At 36.3% G+C, this 23,965-nt stretch overlaps 7 non-coding genes across 7 annotated transcripts; all 7 read left to right on the forward strand.

Moving 5' to 3' along the window:
• Nucleotides 1-14,340: 14,340 nt before the first annotated feature.
• LOC114466251 (U4 spliceosomal RNA) lies at nucleotides 14,341-14,481 on the forward strand. Its single transcript, XR_003674403.1, has one exon. It is a non-coding gene; the product is annotated as a U4 spliceosomal RNA (small nuclear RNA).
• A 1,711-nt stretch (nucleotides 14,482-16,192) lies between these two features.
• LOC114466249 (U4 spliceosomal RNA) lies at nucleotides 16,193-16,333 on the forward strand. The gene has a single exon (XR_003674401.1). It is a non-coding gene; the product is annotated as a U4 spliceosomal RNA (small nuclear RNA).
• A 496-nt stretch (nucleotides 16,334-16,829) lies between these two features.
• Nucleotides 16,830-16,970, forward strand: LOC114466262 (U4 spliceosomal RNA). The gene has a single exon (XR_003674412.1). It is a non-coding gene; the product is annotated as a U4 spliceosomal RNA (small nuclear RNA).
• A 1,879-nt stretch (nucleotides 16,971-18,849) lies between these two features.
• Nucleotides 18,850-18,990, forward strand: LOC114466252 (U4 spliceosomal RNA). Its single transcript, XR_003674404.1, has one exon. It is a non-coding gene; the product is annotated as a U4 spliceosomal RNA (small nuclear RNA).
• Nucleotides 18,991-19,487: 497 nt separating this feature from the next.
• On the forward strand, nucleotides 19,488-19,628 carry LOC114466263 (U4 spliceosomal RNA). Its single transcript, XR_003674413.1, has one exon. It is a non-coding gene; the product is annotated as a U4 spliceosomal RNA (small nuclear RNA).
• Nucleotides 19,629-21,508: 1,880 nt separating this feature from the next.
• LOC114466267 (U4 spliceosomal RNA) lies at nucleotides 21,509-21,649 on the forward strand. The gene has a single exon (XR_003674416.1). It is a non-coding gene; the product is annotated as a U4 spliceosomal RNA (small nuclear RNA).
• A 1,875-nt stretch (nucleotides 21,650-23,524) lies between these two features.
• On the forward strand, nucleotides 23,525-23,665 carry LOC114466265 (U4 spliceosomal RNA). The gene has a single exon (XR_003674415.1). It is a non-coding gene; the product is annotated as a U4 spliceosomal RNA (small nuclear RNA).
• The last annotated feature ends 300 nt before the right edge of the window (nucleotides 23,666-23,965 follow it).

A 23,965-nucleotide genomic window follows, 5' to 3' on the forward strand; every position in this document is an offset into this window, starting at 1 on the left:
CAACGTATGTTTTTTGGAGTCATGTGTATTTGTGTATTTTTCTTTTGTCTTTTTGTGCATAAATGTTTGCTTTTTTTTTTTTTTTTTTTTTTACATTTTTTTTGTAACGTATGTTTTTTGGAGTCATGTGTATTTTTGTATCTTTCTGTTGTGTTTTTGTGCATTTTTTTTAAATTATTATTTTGTTGCCATTGTAGTGTGATTCTAGAGTCAATTTATGTGTAAATATTTAGTTTTATGTATTTTTAATGTAAATATTGAGTTTTGTGTATTTTTAATGTAAATATTTAGTTTTGTGTATTTTTAATGTAAATATTTAGTTTTGTTGTATTTTTCTGTAATGTATGTTTTTTGAAGTCATCATTATGTGTATTTTTTTATCTTTCTGTTGTCTTTTTGTTGCCATTGTAGTGTGATTCTGGAGTCATTTTGTGTATTTTAGTTTGTTTTTTTGGTTGTAGTTTTGTGCATTTCCGTTGTCATTTTAGTGTATTTTTTGTATAAGTATTTAGTTTAGTGTATTTTGAGTCATTTTCATATTTTTGTTGTGGTGTATTTTTCTGTAATATATGTTTTTTCTCTTTCACACACACGCTGCAGAGAAATGTGTAGCTTTCAACACAGCAGCCATTGCCGTCAATCACTTCCGGGTGAGGTCCTTCCGGTCTAAATATCGAACGGTCAAACTAACGTTTTGAAATGACATCATCACCAAATAAAAAAAGGGGTTAATTTTCGGGTGCAAAATAAAACAGCGTGTGCGATGTCCCTGGTTTATATCTATAGGACATGAACATGATAAATGTGTTTGTTGTTTTTTTGTTTTTTTTTTTATTCACTTTTATATTTTTTTGTTTGGTGTATTTTTCTGTAATGTATGTTTTTTTTGGAATCATTGTGTGTATTTGTGTATCTTTCTGTTGTGTTTTTGTGCCTTTTTTGTATAATATAGTTATTTGTTGCCATTTTAGTATGATTCTGTTGTAGTTTTGTGTATTTTTTGTATAAATATTTAGTTTTGTGGAGTCATTTTCATATTTTTGTTGTATTTTTTTTAAATGTATGTTTTTTGGAGTCATGTGTATTTTTTATTCTTTCAATTGTCTTTTTGTGCATTTTTTGTGTTTTATTTTACTCATTTAGTATATTTAAATAAATAAATAAATACTGTGTGTGTGTGTGTTCCGTGAAATGTTTGAGACGCTGATAACCAAACTCCATAGACATTGTAGGTAAATTAAAGTATTATCTACAATTCGGCTGTCTTTTTTTAAAAAACTAAAATATTTTTTTTACCTTTGAACCGAGTGGTCAGAGCTTAGCTTCCATGCACGGCACTACAGAGAATCCGCAGTTTTCCAGATGGAGAATTGAACGGGTTGGGAAACATGTCTGCAAAAGACTCACCAGTGGCTGACGGTTTCAAATGATCTATTCAGAGAGCTCCTGTGTCTCGGTCTAAACTATCTTCTTCTCTATCGCTCGTGTGTTTACAGTCCCTGTCTGCTTTGCTGTGTGCGCAGCGATTGGCTCTGGCCGCACACGTGACTCTTGCTCGGGTGAGGAGCTGTGCAGTGAAATAGATATTGAAGGTGTGCTACCGCCCCCTCACACGTGGAGGTCAAAAGTTGAATAGGTTTCATTTCGGGGCCGTCCAGAAGTGAAATTAAATTAAAATAAACATTTTTAAATGACCAAATTACTCCAAAATAACAGATACACACAATTGGGGTATTTGGAACCCGTTGACCAAGTTTCAGGTCGAACTCGCACCGCGTCGGGGAGATATTTGCTCCACACACACACACGCACACACACAGACGTCCCTTGCTTTTATAGGTAGATTGTAGTTTTGAAGCAGCAGCTCAACAATAACACAGTTTCACTTTGGTCCACAGAGCTGAAGGAGATATGAACTAATCACTGTAAATAAAGCCCAGTAAAACACCAGAAAATAATAACCAGGAATAAATAATTGCTCCCTGGTAAAGATAGTAGCTCTAACAACTGGTACAATTATAAACTTATTACAGTCTGTGAATGCAGTACGGGGACGCATTTACTCCGTCTCCAGGTTTTAGTATAACCCGTCCGATGAAGCCTGTTCCATTTGCCGATTTCCGTGTGTGTGCATTAAGGCCGTGTGAAAGTCTGCACGTTTATGCTTCCGTCCATCCACTATTTTCATTATATCCATGTATTCCAAGGCTCATTAAATAAATAGTCTTGGCTCTAGTCCGGGCCGCCATCTTGGATTATGTCAACACCAGTGCAACATCAGGGCAAATTGCACATGTGCAGAATAACTGCAATTAACTTAAAGCGGAATTAAGTGTTTACAAGATAGAAAAATTATTTAATTCAGAATGAAAAACGGAATAAACCAGCCACCTAATTCGGAATTAAATATGCATTAGGAAGGTAGTGTTTACAAGGTTAGTTTAAAGAGGATTCTATTCTGAATTAAAAAGGAATTAAAGCTCACATGTAAATGAGGCCACTGTGGTTTCTTGTGTTTCTTAGGACACAGAGAACAGTGATTTACTTCATACCATTTTTGTTGTAGTTTGTTCCAGATTCGGAACTTTCCACGTAAGCTCTAAAATAAAAACACACCAACTTGGATTGTGGGAGGAAACTGGAGTATCCAGAGAGAAAATTATCTGCAGATAAGTCCCAGGAAGTCTTGCTACCTGGGCATCGCACCCAGACCTTGCTGTGAGGCCTGGTGCAAACCACTGCTCCACTATACTGACATTATTTTTCTTTTAGAGCACTAGAAAAAGAAAACACATAGACATTAGTTTGCATTGTACGATAAGATGCTGAAAGCAGCTCTGTGTCTGAAAATCTCCATTGTGAAGGAAATAAACATCTTTCCTCGAGTATTCCAGCTGTTAGGACTTTCTTTGCTTTAGTATTTGATTTTCTTGCACTTTATGTTTCCCACATGTTTGAAGCTACTCATCCAGTTTATACAAGTAGTTTGCGTGCAACACTTTTTTCTTCACTTGGTTCTTACCCTGGTTGGCCAAGGTGGAGCTAATTATAAACAGTTTAAAATACAAAAAGTTTTGGCACAACACTTGACTAAGGCTTCCAAAACCCAGTCTTGTAAAACTTCTGAACTGAATCATCTAAAGTTCTCCTTCACACGAACCAGGTCCAGGCCTTAAATGCAACCATTAGGGTGATTTGAAAATGTAAATCTCAGGAGATGCATACTGATGGTTCCAAAGATTTTTTTAATACAGCATTTTATTATGGATTAATATTTAGATGTATTAAAGCTGAAAGGTTTTAAACAAGTATTTTATTACACAACAAAAGCTCTTCATTCTGAAGGCGAGTTCAGACCTTCAGTTTCCACTTTCTTGCATCACCTTCTTTTTATTTTTGATGACTCGATCAAATGACAACAAAGGTTTGAGTATGCTTTGTGTTATCCATCAATGCCTTGGGTTGATAGATGCTCTGCTAAGCAAAGTTCAGTAGAATTGTGAAAGCATAAACATTGTTCCCATACTCCATGCTCAAAACGCCTTTCACAATTTCTTCACTCAACAATAATACAATAGAATAAAGCTTTAAAACAGTGATCCCCAACCACTGGTTCACAGCCTGATGGATGGGGACCACTGTGTTAGAGCTAATGATCTGTGGACTATTTGATGCCAGGCCGAAAAGACAAAATAAAGTTTTTAGAATATGTGTATATATCTAATTTGAAGGTGTTTTATTTTGAAAAATTCCATCTGTACTTCTGTGATTGATGCTGCATGCCTCAAAACCACTTTGATACACACACACACACACACACACACACACACACACACACACACACACACACACACACACACACACACACACACACACACACACACACGCACACACACACACACAGACACTTCTCAAACAAAATACCTCTTTTAGTAGTTTTTCTGGCCATTTTTCATTTCAAACGCCGGTTCCTTCAGTACAATTACAGTAGATACAAGTCTGCTGTTTGCTGTATTCTCAGGTACACGTGTCAGCTAAGAAAAAACTCCATGATTCCATTCATGGTGTATAAACAACTACGATAATGTTCGCCTTTCAGAGAAAGAGTTATGTTTTGTTGTTATCTTGCCAATTGTGTCCACAGCTGACTTCCCTCCACCTGATATTGTGACCTTTTCCTCTGACCAGAACCAAAACTGTGAGATCGGACGAATGTAAACATGCTAAAAACAATGAAGTTTATTTGTGATCTATGGAGGAATGGCTGGCTATGATAGTACTGCGGCTGTATTCCACAACCCAAAAAGACGCATGTTGACAGATTGAAATAAAGAAGGTTTTGGTGGAAACAGAAGATGAACAAGAACGAATGATTACGTTCTGCAGCTGCTTTAGTTTTTAAAACCGTGTGTGGTTGATTAGAGTTGCAGGAGTGTGTGTGTGGGGGGACCGCAATTGTCTGCTATGATCTGACAGATGGCAAATGAGTCTTTCTCCATTCCTACACAGCGTCTTCTTCCTGCCCCATTGTTTCCTTAATGACCTTGAAATTTGGTCAAGTTCCTATTTACTATTGTGAGGTTTTTAATTACTCTCTTGGGGTCAACCATTGCATGTCAATTCTATGGTTTTCCTAATCAAAAGGCAGGGAGAAGAAATATTGTGACTAATAATCATTTGAAGATGAAGAAATAAATATGAAGGAATTTACAACATTTTTTTTTGCTTTCTAAAATGAAATATTGCCCAAATTCCATGGCTTTAACCCATTATATGTTTACAAAAGGTTTATTCAACTGTTCAAACCTGCAACAGCGTATACTTCCATCTCTATGTGTCAGCCTAAGGCTACCATAATTCTCTTATCCGGAAATCCCGGTTGTCAAATAGCTGGGAATTTTTAGCAACCATGAACTAAATCGGGGAAATTTCTGGAACATTTTCAATAGCGGTGGCTTAACGGTTAAGTTAAATTGTAATTGGAGAGTCACCAGTTTGAATCAAAGATGGGTCATCACTGTGGGATGTTGAGCAAGGCCCTGAACTCTAACTACTCATGTTGTGCGTCGCTTTGGATAAAAGCTAAATGAAATTATAATTTGTGAAAACACTAATTTCTTTATAGAGTACTTTAACTTAACCCCTAGGTTTTAGCTGATGTGAGTGCAGGCTGGAAATTTAAAAAAAGGCCTTAATCCTGGAGCAGTTAAAGGTCCCATGTCATGCTATTGTTCACCCATCTTCATTTGTTCTAAGAACCCCAAAAACATAGTATTTGAGGTTTATTTTCCCAAACTCGCCTGTTTTCTAGAGTTTTAGCCTCTGAAAAGTAACTTTCTGAGCAACTCTACACAAACAGGCTGATTTGCGGCCTACTTATGCATATTCAGGAGTGGGCGTGTCTATAGACGGGACACTGACTTCCTCCTCCCCACACGGTGACGTAGGGCCAGAGGACGGCCCCCACCTCCTCCCACCCTCTCCGTAGCCAAGCTCATGCTGCTTTATAAACACGAGACAGAGCGTGGGGGGATGGGGCTTTTGCCGATACATACATTGTAGAAAATACATACTGTACATAGCACTGTGCGAAGGACGCTGAAATGTTCACCTTCACTTCATGGGCGTGTCTGTTTACATGTCAATCACGGCAGAGAGCTTTCTGGAGGCACAGCTTCTCCAGCTCAGTGCTGTGTCAAATTCGTCATCAAAGTGGGAACGTGTCATCAAATTGTAGCGAGGTGTTTGGGCTCACTCTGCAGTAAGAAAGGAGCAAATCACCCTCTAACTAACGATTGAGGGAATCAATGAAATAAACACTTTGGGCATGTGTATGAAATCAACATAGCACTTTTATGAGGTTTAAAGCACAGACAAGTCAATTAAGCATAACATGGGCCCTTTAAGAAGAATTCTGTCAATTCAACCCACTCCACAGATTTTAGAGTCCACAGGTGCGAGTTTTCATAGGAGGGGCGTGGCCAACAGTGGTGGTAAATGGTTTTAACCTGTAGAGGGCAGACATTTTACATTTTAAAACAGAATACATCAAATTGAAATACTTTGACTAATTCGTCAAGAGTTGAACTAGTATCAATCAACAACATTACTTCATACCCAAATACATTTATTTTCATCAGACAAAAGTGGTTTGGGGGTTTAGTCACTCTTTAATGATAGATTAAGAAAGTTCTGAACTCAACTCTACTTAATAACATACCTTTTTCCCATTTCTGGGATTCATTGGTAGACCTTGATGGAGTGTTAATCAAACAACTAAGACCATTAATATTATTGAACTGTATGCTTTTATCTCGACAGTGATTTGTCTGTTAGACTGAAAAACATACACAGCTTATAAACAAAAACTCTGCGACTTCCACAGTGGGAAAGTTTTCAAGGACTCAGAATGCCCCCGAGTCCAGCTTCCAAGGAGGAGCTAGGACTCTTCTAAATTTGCATGTTCCCCAAATGTTTGTGTAGGATTCCCAGGGTACTCCGAAACTTATCCAATCAGCGGAACATTTATAGGGTGTAACGTCCCCTTATGCCTGATGTAAACTGGGATCGACATCAGTGGACATCATGAGCCAAAAGTGAGTCACTGACCAATTTTTACTCAACCGACAATGACAAGAAGAAAAAAAATAATTTTTTTTTGTTTTTAAGGGGTTCTAGAATAGCATGCTATCACATATGGAACTATTAGTAATTGATCAATTTTCTTTAAAGTAGAGTGTGTTAAGTGTCTACTGACCAGGTGTATAAAAAAACTAAAACTGTTGAATAAACTTGTCAAAGAAGGTTTACATTTGTTCTTTTAGTATTTGTGTATGAAAACTGCTGATTAACCCTAAAATGTGTACGCAGTTCAGTGTAATCTGGATTTAAAACTGTACTTTTGAGGCATTCATTGTACTTTTTTAATAGCCGTAGCTTACAGAACTGTTATGTACAGAAAGTAATATTACTTTCTGTTTATTTTTAAATATACAAGTCCAAGCATTAGCACCTGTTACATATTAGGTTTCTCAATAATCTTTGATTTAGGTCCTGCTGTAAGGGATAAGCAGGTATAGAAGATCCATGGATGAACCATCATGTAGTAATACATTTGTTATGGAGCTTTAACTGCACAGGAACTTCATTCTTTTTCACACATGTAGGGCTTTGATCACTTGTGAAAAAAGTCCCAAATATGCAGTAAGCAGGAAAAAGCATGGCTCACTAACATTTAGGTGGAGCAAATATTGAATTTTAATTGCTAACTTCGTCTTAAGCTTTGATGTTATACCTTCACGTGCTCTCATACGTTACATTTCCTCTGAAGTTTTCATCAAACAACAGCAAAGGCCATTTCCTTGGAAGTTCAAACAGCTTCTTTAATGCATTGTGGGATCAGAGCGTGGTCTGGTTTGAAGGCCGTATATGGATGATGGATGTATGTTTGAATGTCCAACACAGAGATATCAAAGACAGACCGAGGGGAAGAGCTGTGATGCTGCTGGCTTCTTCTACTGCTTGTTCTTGTATGCCATCGCAAATAGATCTACACTTATCAATAGGAAGCACAATACCTTAATTATACTGATGATCTCATTATTATGTAAGCTGCCAGTGAGTGGGATATATTAAGCAGCATGTGAACATGTTGTCCTTTGAGTTCAGCAGAAGTTATCAATCCCTTCATTGGCACCAGCTCCCTGACAACAAAATCACAATCATTAATACAAATATTTACTGTCCTCTTGTAAAGAATCCACTTCTTATGTCACGCTTCTGCAAAAGTAACTATACAGCACACACAAATTTCAATGTATTTTTCTCGGTCTAGGCTTTAGATCCAGAAGTGTGCCACAACCAAAAAAAATATTTTATTTTCTAAAAACCCTACTTTATTTTGAAGGGAATTTATTAGGGCAGAGCATTATTACTTCACACTTCTAACAATAGATGACAGTAATCATTTCCATAATTACTGACTGTTGAGGTAACAAGAAAAAGAGAGTAATTTCAACTGTAAATTTTAAATGAATGTTTTTATTTGGTTTACTTTGAGTTCAATGATAAATGTTGTTGCTATTTAGACATTTATTTAGTTTTAAAAAGGCTGAGTTATCAGATAAACCATGTTGAGTAGTGCACTTGTTTTTTTTGTCTAAATACAGTGTTACAAGTAAGGTGGGAAAAGCATTTCACTTTCCAGCATTATTACCTGCTAGACATGTCTTTAATTTTGTTGTATTATTTCAAGTTACAACTGTTTAACATTGTATTGAATAATTTGGAGAAACTAAAAAATGACTTGGTTTGGGTCACAGGTGGTTATTAGACAATAATCATTGGTCATAAAGCAGAACCAGTTGAGTCCACTATTTAAACTACCATGAGGTTACTTTTACCTGATTGATGATGTGTTGGTGAACAGAAACAAAATTGCCTAATAAAAAAATGGATTTAGCAAAAGGTGTGAGAATAATCAGGTATGATCAGTCAGTCAGTCAGTAGCACAACCAGGTGGTTTGTAAAGTATTTACAGCACTAATAATGCCATTTATTTTGGCCTCATGATACATTAGATAAGAGATCCACCATAGATTAATGTGTTCATTGTTTTGGGCCCATGACTTTTGACAAAAGAGAAAAGAACAATAGCTAATTGACAAACTTTTAATGAGAATATTTGAATCAAATGTGCTGATGCCAGTTGTCCTAGTGTTATGATTGGACTTTATGCTTTATATGTAACATGCTGAACAGATATTGAAAGGAAATACATTTTACAGTGTAATACAAATATTAATTTGTGTCTGGAATGTCAGATGTTTGGAAAGCCATTGGCGCGTACATTAGAAATCAGTGATCTCAACCATAGTTAAGCTCTACTCGTACTCACTTTTAGTTTACTAGTCACGAGTACACTTTACTAGTAATGCAAAGTGTCACTAGTACTGCTACTGATATAAAATTGTCACGAGTAGTAGTAGTAGTGAAGCAAAATGTGTCAATGGAGAATTATTTGAGCATAAATTGGATAACAGTGATATCGGCCATAGTAAAGCTGTACTAGTACTCAAATTTGGAGAGCAAGTACTCAATTTCTCTTCTTCTGCACGAGTACACTTTACTAGTGAAGTATAAAGTGTCGCCAGTAGCACATAAGCAAAACGTGTCACTAGTATTCCTATTTAGCCTCATAAGCTAATGAGGGGGCAGTAAAGAGCAAATTCAGGCAAATATTTTACCTCCCACTTCATCTGCATTAGGTCTACTATTACTACTAGGAAAACTTTTGGCTTTACTAGTTCTGCCAGTTGACTGAAAACTGTCTACTAGTACTACTAGTGAGATTTTCAGTTGTACTATTGAACAGAACTTTTGTTTTACCTGTAAAGGTTTTTTTTCAAAATTGTCTAATAGTAGATGATCTTGTATTACTAGTAGTACCAGAAAAGCTTTGTGTTTTTACTAGGAACATGTTTTAAATCTACTAGTAATACTAATGATACAAAAAAATGTCTACTAGTAGATTATGTTTTGCTACACTTAGTTTTGAATTTGATTTTTTTGAATTTGAAATACTTTATTAATCCCTGAAGGGGAATTACATACTACTAGTGACAGTTTTCACTTCGCTAGAAAGAAAGTGTACACATGTACTCCAAATTTGAGTACCAAACTCGTAGAGCTCATAAAGCATGATATCACCAATATCAAACCATGAATCAAATGTAAAAGAGCTTGATTTATATAGTGCTGTTATGACTACACTAAGTAGTCCCAAAGCGCTTTACAATATCACCTCATTAACCCGTTCACTCGCCAATGGGACTGAGCTGTCATGCAAGGCGCTGGTCAACCACTGGGAGCAACCTAGGGTTCAGTTCATCAATCCCCCAACATCTCAATCAGAAGACGACCCCTCTACCACCTGACCCACGGTTGTCACACATGCCCAAAGCTTCTATTAAGTCACACTCAATAGAAGTGCCTGGCCAGGAGTAAAAAGATAAATGTCTTCATATGAGGGTTGATGTCTGGAAACTAACCCAGTCTCTATGGGATGTGATTAACGGTCTGCTCAGCTTCCTTCTTCAGGCAGGTCAGCGGAAGCATGAGCTTCACTATCAAATCCCAAACTCAGTAGAGGATGAGGTGTTGATTTTAAGGATGTTGTTGCTTTTCTTTAGCCTGTGTTAAGCAATGACATCTGATTTCTCGGTAATCAATTTGTACAGAAATGAGAAATGTACAAAAAATGTAAAACTCCCCCAAGGTATTCTTTCACAAACATATGGTTTGCTGCAATCTGTAAAATATATGGAACCTAAAGTAATAGTGTATGCTGCATGTCTTTACAATTTTTGCAAATGTGTCGAGTCAATGCATGTTTCAGTCATTGAATTTTCTGTTTAGAAAAGGAAATGATAAAACAAAAAATTAGTGGTGTTTTGATTTTTGTTTTATTTCAAAAACGTCCACTGAAATTCAAGATTTACTGTTATATGTAGAAATAGGGGTAGTTTTGTTTTCTATTAATACATAGTGAACAGCTTCACATTTCTATCATGGTTTTAATTACAAACAAATCATGTTTACAGTACAAAGATCCTTTATAACATAAATCACATAAATCTCCAGTTTATCCAGTGCACAGACAGAAAGCTATTGAAATGTCACACACGTGAAATTGAACATTTGTATCTTTTGTACTAATCGGTAAAACTAACAGATTTCTTCTGATGCACATTTGCTCATTATTCTGAAGTTAGCCTTTATTTGCAATTTAATTATTATTACAATTGTGACACTTTTATCAAAATCGATATTGGTTTTGAAAAAATAAAATAAAATTAAAAAAAACTCATGCTATGGAAAGCAGAAATGTTGGTTTGACCACTTTCTATAAGTGTTTGTTGTTCTGTAAAAGGCTGCCCCCTCGTGGGGAAATGGAACAAGTGTTTCAAAAAGACAATTTTGTCATTAAAATCAGTACACATTAGGAAGGTAAAGGTATTGTAAATAAAACGTGTTGATTCTTTTGGCATAATTATGTTATGCATTAATATGCATTAAAGGTTGTGCTGTTGTGGTTGTGCTTTTTAAAGGCGTGTAATGAGGATATTATTGGTAGTGACGCAGGCTGAGATATGTTAGGTAGGAACAAAGATACTTACAATTTCGGTCGGATATAGCAAAGTATGTATTGTAGCATGTTGAAAAATGACAAAGTAAAAGGCAGTGTGGTGGATGGGCATGCATGGCTGCTAGTGGCACAGTGTCACTGGTGTTTATTGATGATGTGACACAGGACAGAACCAGTCAGACGAATTCTGAGGCGTTCAGGGACATACAGTCTGCTGAAATCCAGCCAAATGCAGCCAAATTGATTGGGCTTCACATTACAGAAAGACAATGACCCAAAACACAGAGCCAAAGGAACCCAGGACTTTATTAAAGCAAAGAAGTGGAAAATCCTTGAATGGCCAAGTCAGTCACCTGTTCTCAACCCAAATCAGCATGAATTGTATCTGTTAAAGACTAAACCTCAGAAAGAAAGGCCCACAAACAAACAGAAACTGAAAGCTACTGCAGTAAGGGCCTGGCAGAGCAATAAAAAGGAGGAAACCCAGTGTCTGGTGATGTTCATGAGTTCAAGACTACAGACAGTCACTGGCAATGGCAACAAAGGGTTTTCAACAAAATATCAGGCTGCGTCCGAATAGTCCCTCCTATCTCCTTTACTATCCACTCTTCCTTCACCCCCGGAAGTGTTTAAGTGGTGGCCATGATAAAGAGCGTTCAAGTTGTCTTTAAGCTAAGGAAAGGAGGCTCAAAGCTTTCTTTATAACCTCCTTTAGCCTTGGAAACCCTCATGCATCCTTTACCAAAGTAGATGAGATAATGCTTTCTAGGGTTGGGCATTGTTTTGAATTTTAACGATTCCGATTCCGACTATTATTTTTTATTCATATTCTAAACGATTCGCGATTCCGATTCCTTAAGTTGTGCAGGTCGACAGGTCACAGATTTCACAGGATATTTTTTTCTTTTGAAAAAGCCTTTACACAGGCCATTTTAAATTCATTGACTTTGTTGATACAGTTTAATTTAATTGTTGTACTCTAATTAGGGTTTTCAATTACTAGGGTCCCCTACTGTAAGTGTAAAACTGAAAATGAATAACGCTACAAGTTGGCAGCAGTCTAAAAAACAAAGTGCTGCAGCACAGGTGGATGTATATGAAACAAAATAAAACAAACCCAAACCCTGGAGCAGTCGTGACAAATCAATCAATAGTTCTTGTTGAGGAAGATTATTATTATTATGGCAACTATAGGTCCTGCGCCACGTAGTCGCTTAAAGTTGAAATTTTGGTCACATTATGTTTTATTCAACATAATTCATGTTTCTGAGTGGATGGTGAGTGTGAGCAACCATTCTCAATGTGACATTATTTTACTTTCACTTTTGCTCCTCATAGCATGGTAGCCTCTTTTCCTTTGATTTACATATAAACTTTGCGATATTTGAGATTATATCATCGAAGAGCGTTATAAATGTGCTTTTAGTCCATTTTTCCACCATGACAGACGTAACTAACCTTCGCGGCCGTCAGATTATTCCGTCACCTAGTGGAAGTGTGTCTTTGATTGTCAAAACAAACGTGATGGCCTTTTCCTAACTCCTCTCCTCACACCTTTCCTTAACCCCATGATGTCATTTACGGGGTTATGGAAAAGTGGACAGGAAAAGAGATAGGAGGTAATATTCCAAAGCAGCCTTAGAAAAGAACATTTTATCTTCAGTTATTTAATTTGTCCAATCACTTTTGTTCCTCAGATTTGTATGCAATCCTTTTGATCAACCCACTGAGTTAAAGCTGAAAGTCTGCACTTCAGCTGCATCTGAATTGTTTAATTTAAATTTCATTTTTGTATTGTAAATGGCCGCTTTTTTCAGTATAGTGTAGAAATGAAACAACAGACAAAAAAGTTTTGAACAAACATATATCCACTCGAAAATGAAGCAAGATCTCTGAATTTCTGCTGTCACCAGTCCACCAGGATCCTGAGCCACACAGTGTTCCCTGTCAGTGTGTCTTGGATTTAAAATAATTTTTGTAAATTCATATCATTTTATTATACACATTATGCACATATCATAAGACATTATATCATGAATCATACATTTAAAAAAAAAAAAGGTTTTGTACATTAACATTTAAAATCCCAGTCCTAGAACTCTGTTCTCATTGAACAAAGAAGTAACAGAGTTGAAAATACCTCTGAAACTGTTTGATTAAGATTTGTTCATTATAAAAGTAGTCCAGACTACTAAAAAAGGCCCAAATTTAACGTTTGATTTAGTAAATTATTTTCTAAATGGGGTAAAATAGGGAGTTTTATGTATTTTTAAAAAATATATTATAAAATCAAAACAGAACCAAAAAAATAGTGGATTAGTTTTTGAGTGTATATTATGCATGCTGATCTAAAGACTGCTGTCAGTGGGCTAATACACTGGCTGATAGAAACTATCCAATAGGAAATGTAAATGCATACGCCCAGGTCAAAATCAAGAAGTTTACAATATAACAACACAAATGATGGAACAAAGAACAGAGTCCGGGAAAACAACGTTTAAGGTTTGTATTATTATTTTTTATTATTATTTTGATGCGTTGAAAGAATTAAGAAAAAGAAAAAAAGATTTCGGGGACAGCTTTAGCCAGGGAAAGGTAAATAAAACGTCACTTCCGGGTCATGTCGCGACAGCTCGTTGAAAACAAGGATATTGATCGTGTTTGCTGCTAATTTACGACCACGGAAGATTAACAGTAAAGTCCTGTAGCTTTGAGCAACTAGCAGACTGAAAGCAGCAGATGATAGAAGTGTGTGTGTGTGTGTGTGTGTGTGTGTGCTGCGCCATGACCTGCGCAGAAACCTCACATCCGGTTTAACTCCCGACCAACATAATAGTAGTTTTATAGATTGTGTTGTATGATGTTAAAAGATATTGGCAAAGTTCTAATTGAAAACAAGCATAAATCTAACATTTGCTTGTTAATGTGTGTTGTTTATGTTCTTTAAAATTTAAAAATGTAGTCGTAGTAGACAACCCCTATCCCATGATGCACCGCGCGTTGGTTATATTTTTAGTAACAAAAGTTGAATATTAGTCAATAACCAGTTAAATTAATGATTGTAGACTGTGAACACCGTTAATGATAGATATCATAGATTAGAACCAGCTGATCATCTTTAATGTGAATTTCTAAACCGTAAGTCAATATAGTTTCGTCATGAATCACTTCCCTGATCAGCGCGTCTTTTCGTCAGCTTTGCGCAGTGGCAGTATCGTAGCCTATGAGGTTTATCCGAGGCGCGATTATTGCTAGTTGAAAACTTTACCCAATACCCCGCCATGACGGCTTGAAATATAGCCGGCTACGGCAATTTTTGACGGTCTCTACGGAGACTAGCAAATGGTGAAAAAAAAGCTGTTACTATCCCTGTATACATTTGTTATATCATATCTTGATCCATTTCATCGATCTTTCTGTAATACTTGTATTAAATTTAATACGTATATAGTTATACAAAAAATGTCAATGTTGTCACATTGGGTTTGTTTACTGTAAACAGAATGACCTGTTTTATTTTGGTGGATATGCAAACGTTGTATCGTTTCAAAACCAGATAAAAAAAATACACTGTGTGATTATATTTGTTTTATTAGTTTAAAAGAGAAACACAAACAACCAGGTGAGCAGCGTTTTTTACTGTTTTAAAATACAATATTTATGGCGAAATCATGTTTTGTTTGTGTGATATTTGTAGTTACCGGGTTCAATTCCCTACAGGAGCGGCTACTGTCATCAATAAAACATTTGATTTTTAAACACCACATTTTTCATTTAACAGACATTATTCCACATATTTTAAGCTACGCGCTCTTCAACATGAGTTCATGTTTAGTTCATATTTGATTGTGTCAGTTTGAAACCATACAACCATGTAGTGTAGTCGAACAGGAAATCAAATCCCAAACAATAGATGAAGCAATAAATGACAGGTCTCAGATACACTTCATTTTATTGACCACTAGATGTCAGAAAATCACTGTACAGTAGTTGTCTATCCTGAGGTCTGTTACCCTTTGTTAAGGAGGTTAAAAGTGACCTAATATTGTATGATGTGCAAAGCAATGATAGATTAAATTTTCTGAGGAAGTGTTGTATAAATTGTAAACTTACAGGAGAACATCAGTGTAACCAACAGGAGACTGTATCACTAAGCATTGGATGAAGTTGTGTTATGATATTATCATTATTGCCAATCACAATTGTTGATTGACAGGTTAATGGATCAACCCCCTCCACTATTAAGAATCTCTGACCTTCAGAAAAAATCCTTAAAATCTATGATTATCATAATTATGCTATCATTAATCTGTTATGTTAACCAGGTTCATTTAATGCACACATTTTGACACTTTGTTCTGCCATAAAAAAACATTTAAAGTTCGAAAAACTGTATTCTGACTGAGATTGAGATACCTTGTGATCATAATTGTAGTCAAAATAATTCATAGTGTCTGCCAAATTTGACACTAAAACAAGGCACAATATCATGTAAATGAGGCATATAGACTATTATGTAAAAAAAAGTGTTAAGAAGTAAAATAAATACAATTTAACTGAGCATACACTTAACACATGTATTTATTTAAGTAACAGTAAGTGAAGGTGCAATAAGGACCAAACACTAACAAAAAACACACTTATGTATACACTGTATTTACACAAGTAACAAGGAGACATACAACATATGATAATTAAATAAACTCTCTCTCTCTCTCTCTCTCTCTCTATATATATATATATATATAATTGTATTTAAATTTTGTATATATTATTATAGATAAACATGACAACACAATTATCCTAAATATTATGATAATAATAATGATAAAACATCAAAAATAACAAGACAATAACGCACGTTAGTTATATCAAAAGTTGGATATTAGCCAATAAACAGTCAAATTAATGAGTGTAGGCTGTGAACACCGTTATTATTCATATCACAGATTAGAACCAGCTGATCATCTCTTATATGAATTTTTATACCGTAAGTCAATATAGTTTCATCATGAATCACTTCCCTGATCAGATCGTCTAATCATCAGCTTTGCGCAGTGGCAGTATTGTAGCCTATGAGGTTTATCCGAGGCGCAATTATTGCTAGTTGAAAACTTTACCCAATACCCCGCCATGACGGCTTGAAATACAGCCGGCTACGGCAATTTTTGAAAGTCTCTATGGAGACTAGTTTATTTGTGAGATTAAATATGTATGCCTAAAGGTGTGTGTCATAGAGTACCATGTTACTTTATATTGTTCTCGGAACCAGAATTGTGTTCAGTAATTAATTTAAGCTACATTCAATCATTTAAACAGTGTTTTTATATGCATATTTAGTGTTTAATTTTCTTAGATGGCTAAATGCTTGTTCATGTGGTTCTTGTTGGGTTTTTTCTTTCTTGTAATGAATTTTATAGTTTGATAAGCGCATTGAGATGACTTTGTTGGAAATTGTTTTATACAAATAAAATTGAATCGAATTGAATTAACACTTGCCAGCAGAAACATATGAAATTGTCATTGGTGGTCTCGATTTGCAACATGCCTACCCAACCCTAGTGGTCACAGCACGTCACTGCACAGGGTAGAACCAGCTGATCATCTCTTATATGAATTTTTATACCGTAAGTCAATATAGATTCGTCATGAATCACTTCCCTGTTCAGATCATCTGATCATCAGCTTTGCGCAGTGGCAGTATCGTAGCCTATGAGGTTTATCCGAGGCGCGATTATTGCTAGTTGAAAACTTTACCCAATACCCCGCCATGACGGCTTGAAATACAGCCGGCTACGGCAATTTTTGACGGTCTCTACGGAGCCCAATTTAGTTGTGAAATTAATTATGTGTGTATTACAGATTCTCTTGTTACTTTATATTGTTCTCTGATTCAGAATTATATTTAGTAATAAATTTAAACTACACACAATCATTTAAACAGTGTTGTAATAGTCATATTTGGTGTTTATTTTTCTTAGATGGCTAAATGCTTGTTCATGTGGATCTTGTTGGGTTTTTTCTTTCTTGTTATGAATTTTATATTTTGATAAGTGCATTGAGATGACTTTGTTGGATATTGCTTTATACAAATAAAATTTATTCGAATTGAATTAACACTTGCCAGCAGAAACATGAAATTGTCATTGGTGGTCTCGATTTGCAATGTGCCTACCCAACCCTAGTGGTCACAGCACGTCACTGCAAAGGATAGAACCAGCTGATCATCTCTTTTATGAATTTTTTGCACCGTAAGTCAATATAGTTTCGTCATGACTCACTTCATGATGCAGCCTTTTACAGTTTTTAATATAAAATATTTATGGTGAGATCTTGTTTTGGTTGTGTGATATTTGTAGTTACCAGGTTCAATTCCCCACAAGAGCGGCTACTGTCATCAATAAAACATTTGATTTTTAAACACCACATTTATCATTTAACAGACGTTATTCCACATATTTTAAGCTACGCGCTCTTCAACATGAGTTCATGTTTATTTCATATTTGATTGTGTCAGCTTGAAACCATACAACCAGTGACGTGCTGTCAGGGTAGGCAAGGAAGGCAGTGCCTACCCAAAGGGTGAATTGATATTTTAATTATTTGTTTTAATTTTAATATAATTATAAAAAAAAATTTCATTTCCAATAGCCTACAGTACCTATAAGATTGAAAGTGTCCGCATTTTGTGCGTTTTATAGAACAAATTACTAAACAGCGCTATTTCCTGGAACAGCTCCACAGTCTCATTCCGCTGTACGGCAGAGGGAGGCCACGCCCCCTCCCAAAGGCAAGTTGCTCCACTGCCTCCGTTTCCATTACGCGTTTTTACGTGTTTGCGCATGCACAGTCAGGTCCCCAAGATAACAACCATTTAAGTCCAAAGGCAGTGTAAAGAGCTGCCTTTGGACGTAACCACGCTATGCTAAATGCTATATGTAGGTTCACAGTGCATTAGTGAATAGATGCCATGTGACCGCTGCTGCTACGTTCTCTAGCTAGTGGGTGGGATAACACTACAGTCAGGATGACAGCACCAGAGATGATAGAGAAACTTTTTTTTGAGGAAAAACGACAGCTTTTAAAAGATGGGAGACAAACACCTGAGTTACCAGAGCTTCAGCAAAGGTAAGGTCAGAAAATGTTTCATACTTTCCACAGTGAATGGTACTAAAGGAAGGATTGGCTTTGTGGATGCTACTCACTGAGGTTGTTCTGAGTTGTTGTTGTCATATTCTCCGTGTTTCTGTGTTTGCAACACAAACAACAGAGTTGCTGCCGTGTCATGAGATATATTTGGTTGGGAGAGTATGGAGGCTATATTGAATAATTGTTTATGTTTCTTTTATGGTGTTTATGATGTTTATTTTTCTTAGATGGCTAAATGCTTGTTCATGTGGATCTTGTTGGGTTTTTTCTTTGTTGTTGTGAATTTTATATTTTGATAAGCGCATTGAGATGACTTTGTTGGAAATTGCTTTATACAAATAAAATTGATTTGAATTGAATTAACACTTGCCAGCAGAAACATATGAAATTGTCATTGGTGGTCTCGATTTGCAACATGCCTACCCAACCCTAGTGGTCACAGCACGTCACTGCACAGGGTAGAACCAGCTGATCATCTCTTATATGAATTTTTATACCGTAAGTCAATATAGTTTCATCATGAATCACTTCCCTGATCAGATCGTCTAATCATCAGCTTTGCGCAGTGGCAGTATTGTAGCCTATGAGGTTTATCCGAGGCGCGATTATTGCTAGTTGAAAACTTTACCCAATACCCCGCCATGACGGCTTGAAATACAGCCGGCTACGGCAATTTTTGAAGGTCTCTATGGAGACTAGTTTATTTGTGAGATTAAATATGTATGCCTAAAGGTGTGTGTCATAGAGTACCATGTTACTTTATATTGTTCTCAGAATCAGAATTGTGTTTAGTAATTAATTTAAACTACATTCAATCATTTAAACACTGTTTTTATAGTCATATTTAGTGTTTAATTTTTGTTAGATGGCTAAATGCTTGTTCATGTGGTTCTTGTTGGGTTTTTTCTTTCTTGTAATGAATTTTATAGTTTGATAAGCGCATTGAGATGACTTTGTTGGAAATTGCTTTATACAAATAAAATTGATTCGAATTGAATTAACACTTGCCAGCAGAAACATATGAAATTGTCATTGGTGGTCTCGATTTGCAACATGCCTACCCAACCCTAGTGGTCACAGCACGTCACTGCACCGGGTAGAACCAGCTGATCATCTCTTATATGAATTTTTATACCGTAAGTCAATATAGATTCGTCATGAATCACTTCCCTGTTCAGATCATCTGATCATCAGCTTTGCGCAGTGGCAGTATCGTAGCCTATGAGGTTTATCCGAGGCGCGATTATTGCTAGTTGAAAACTTTACCCAATACCCCGCCATGACGGCTTGAAATACAGCCGGCTACGGCAATTTTTGACGGTCTCTACGGAGCCCAATTTAGTTGTGAAATTAATTATGTGTGTATTACAGATTCCCTTGTTACTTTATATTGTTCTCTGATTCAGAATTATATTTAGTAATAAATTTAAACTAGACACAATCATTTAAACAGTGTTTTTATAGTCATATTTGGTGTTTATTTTTCTTAGATGGCTAAATGCTTGTTCATGTGGATTTTGTTTGGTTTTTTCTTTCTTGTTATGAATTTTATATTTTGATAAGCGCATTGAGATGACTTTGTTGGATATTGCTTTATACAAATAAAATTGATTCGAATTGAATTAACACTTGCCAGCAGAAACATGAAATTGTCATTGGTGGTCTCGATTTGCAACGTGCCTACCCAACCCTAGTGGTCACAGCACGTCACTGCAAATGATAGAACCAGCTGATCATCTCTTTTATGAATTTTTTGCGCCGTAAGTCAATATAGTTTCGTCATGACTCACTTCATGACGCAGCCTTTTACAGTTTTTAAAATAAAATATTTATGGTGAGATCTTGTTTTGGTTGTGTGATATTTGTTGTTACCAGGTTCAATTCCCCACAAGAGCGGCTACTGTCATCAATAAAACATTTGATTTTTAAACACCACATTTATCATTTAACAGACATTATTCCACATATTTTAAGCTACGCACTCTTCAACATGAGTTCATGTTTATTTCATATTTGATTGTGTCAGTTTGAAACCATACAACCAGTGACGTGCTGTCAGGGTAGGCAAGGAAGGCAGTGCCTACCCAAAGGGTGAATTAATATTTTAATTATTTGTTTTAATTTTAATATAATTATAAAAAAAAAAATTCATTTCCAATAGCCTACAGTACCTATAAGATTGAAAGTGTCCGCATTTTGTGCGTTTTATAGAACAAATTACTAAACAGCGCTATTTCCTGGAACAGCTCCACAGTCTTATTCCGCTGTACGGCAGAGGGAGGCCACGCCCCTCCCAAAGGCAAGTTGCTCCACTGCCTCCGTTTCCATTACGCGTTTTTACGTGTTTGCGCATGCACAGTCAGGTCCCCAAGATAACAACCATTTAAGTCCAAAGGCAGCGTAAAGAGCTGCCTTTGGACGTAACCACGCTATGCTAAATGCTATATGTAGGTTCACAGTGCATTAGTGAATAGATGCCATGTGACCGCTGCTGCTACGTTCTCTAGCTAGTGGGTGGGATAACACTACAGTCAGGATGACAGCACCAGAGATGATAGAGAAACTTTTTTTTGAGGAAAAACGACAGCTTTTAAAAGATGGGAGACAAACACCTGAGTTACCAGAGCTTCAGCAAACGTAAGGTCAGAAAATGTTTCATACTTTCCACAGTGAATGGTACTAAAGGAAGGATTGGCTTTGTGGATGCTACTCACTGAGGCTGTTCTCAGTTGTTGTTGTCATATTCTCCGTGTTTCTGTGTTTGCAACACAAACAACAGAATTGCTGCCGTGTCATGAGATATATTTGGTTGGGAGAGTATGGAGGCTATATTGAATAATTGTTTATGTTTCTTTTATGGTGTGTATGATGTTTATTTTTCTTAGATGGCTAAATGCTTGTTCATGTGGATCTTGTTGGGTTTTTTTCTTTCTTGTTGTGAATTTTATATTTTGATAAGCGCATTGAGATGACTTTGTTGGAAATTGCTTTATACAAATAAAATTGATTTGAATTGAATTAACACTTGTCAGCAGAAACATATGAAATTGTCATTGGTGGTCTCGATTTGCAACATGCCTACCCAACCCTAGTGGTCACAGCACGTCACTGCACAGGGTAGAACCAGCTGATCATCTCTTATATGAATTTTTATACCGTAAGTCAATATAGTTTCGTCATGAATCACTTCCCTGTTCAGATCATCTGATCATCAGCTTTGCGCAGTGGCAGTATCGTAGCCTATGAGGTTTATCCGAGGTGCGATTATTGCTAGTTGAAAACTTTACCCAATACCCCGCCATGACGGCTTGAAATACAGCCGGCTACGGCAATTTTTGACGGTCTCTACGGAGCCTAATTTAGTTGTGAAATTAATTATGTGTGTATTACAGATTTCCTTGTTACTTTATATTGTTCTCTGATTCAGAATTATATTAGTAATAAATTTAAACTACACACAATCATTTAAACAGTGTTTTATAGTCATATTTGGTGTTTATTTTTCTTAGATGGCTAAATGCTTGTTCATGTGGATCTTGGTGCGTTTTTTCTTTCTTGTTATGAATTTTATATTTTGATAAGCACATTGAGATGACTTTGTTGGAAATTGCTTTATACAAATAAAATTGATTCGAATTGAATTAACACTTGCCAGCAGAAACATGAAATTGTCATTGGTGGTCTCGATTTGCAACGTGCCTACCCAACCCTAGTGGTCACAGCACGTCACTGCAAATGATAGAACCAGCTGATCATCTCTTCTATGAATGTTTTGCGCCGTAAGTCAATATAGTTTCGTCATGACTCACTTCATGACGCAGCCTTTTACAGTTTTTAAAATAAAATATTTATGGTGAGATCTTGTTTTGGTTGTGTGATATTTGTTGTTACCAGGTTCAATTCCCCACAAGAGCGGCTACTGTCATCAATAAAACATTTGATTTTTAAACACCACTTTTATCATTTAACAGACATTATTCCACATATTTTAAGCTACGCGCTCTTCAACATGAGTTCATGTTTATTTCATATTTGATTGTGTCAGTTTGAAACCATACAACCAGTGACGTGCTGTCAGGGTAGGCAAGGAAGGCAGTGCCTACCCAAAGGGTGAATTAATATTTTAGTTATTTGTTTTAATTTTAATATAATTATAAAAAAAAAATTCATTTCCAATAGCCTACAGTACCTATAAGATTGAAAGTGTCCGCATTTTGTGCGTTTTATAGAACAAATTACTAAACAGCGCTATTTCCTGGAACAGCTCCACAGTCTCATTCCGCTGTACGGCAGAGGGAGGCCACGCCCCTCCCAAAGGCAAGTTGCTCCACTGCCTCCGTTTCCATTACGCGTTTTTACGTGTTTCCGCATGCACAGTCAGGTCCCCAAGATAACAACCATTTAAGTCCAAAGGCAGCGTAAAGAGCTGCCTTTGGACGTAACCACGCTATGCTAAATGCTATATGTAGGTTCACAGTGCATTAGTGAATAGATGCCATGTGACCGCTGCTGCTACGTTCTCTAGCTAGTGGGTGGGATAACACTACAGTCAGGATGACAGCACCAGAGATGATAGAGAAACTTTTTTTGAGGAAAAACGACAGCTTTTAAAAGATGGGAGACAAACACCTGAGTTACCAGAGCTTCAGCAAAGGTAAGGTCAGAAAATGTTTCATACTTTCCACAGTGAATGGTACTAAAGGAAGGATTGGCTTTGTGGATGCTACTCACTGAGGCTGTTCTCAGTTGTTGTTGTCATTTTCTCCGTGTTTCTGTGTTTGCAACACAAACAACAGAGTTGCTGCCGTGTCATGAGATATATTTGGTTGGGAGAGTATGGAGGCTATATTGAATAATTGTTTATGTTTCTTTTATGGTGTGTATGATGTTTATTTTTCTTAGATGGCTAAATGCTTGTTCATGTGGATCTTGTTGGGTTTTTTCTTTCTTGTTGTGAATTTTATATTTTGATAAGCGCATTGAGATGACTTTGTTGGAAATTGCTTTATACAAATAAAATTGATTTGAATTGAATTAACACTTGCCAGCAGAAACATATGAAATTGTCATTGGTGGTCTCGATTTGCAACATGCCTACCCAACCCTAGTGGTCACAGCACGTCACTGCACAGGGTAGAACCAGCTGATCATCTCTTATATGAATTTTTATACCGTAAGTCAATATAGTTTCATCATGAATCACTTCCCTGATCAGATCATCTAATCATCAGCTTTGCGCAGTGGCAGTATTGTAGCCTATGAGGTTTATCTGAGGCGCGATTATTGCTAGTTGAAAACTTTACCCAATACCCCGCCATGACAGCTTGAAATACAGCCGGCTACGGCAATTTTTGAAGGTCTCTATGGAGACTAGTTTATTTGTGAGATTAAATATGTTTGCCTAAAGGTGTGTGTCATGTTACTTTACATTGTTCTCGGAACCAGAATTGTGTTTAGTAATTAATTTAAACTACATTCAATCATTTAAACACTGTTTTTATAGTCATATTTAGTGTTTAATTTTCTTAGATGGCTAAATGCTTGTTCATGTGGTTCTTGTTGGGTTTTTTCTTTCTTGTAATGAATTTTATAGTTTGATAAGCGCATTGAGATGACTTTGTTGGAAATTGCTTTATACAAATAAAATTGATTCGAATTGAATTAACACTT

This window comes from Gouania willdenowi, chromosome 6 (assembly GCF_900634775.1).
Source record: "Gouania willdenowi chromosome 6, fGouWil2.1, whole genome shotgun sequence".
NCBI lineage: Eukaryota > Metazoa > Chordata > Actinopteri > Blenniiformes > Gobiesocidae > Gouania > Gouania willdenowi.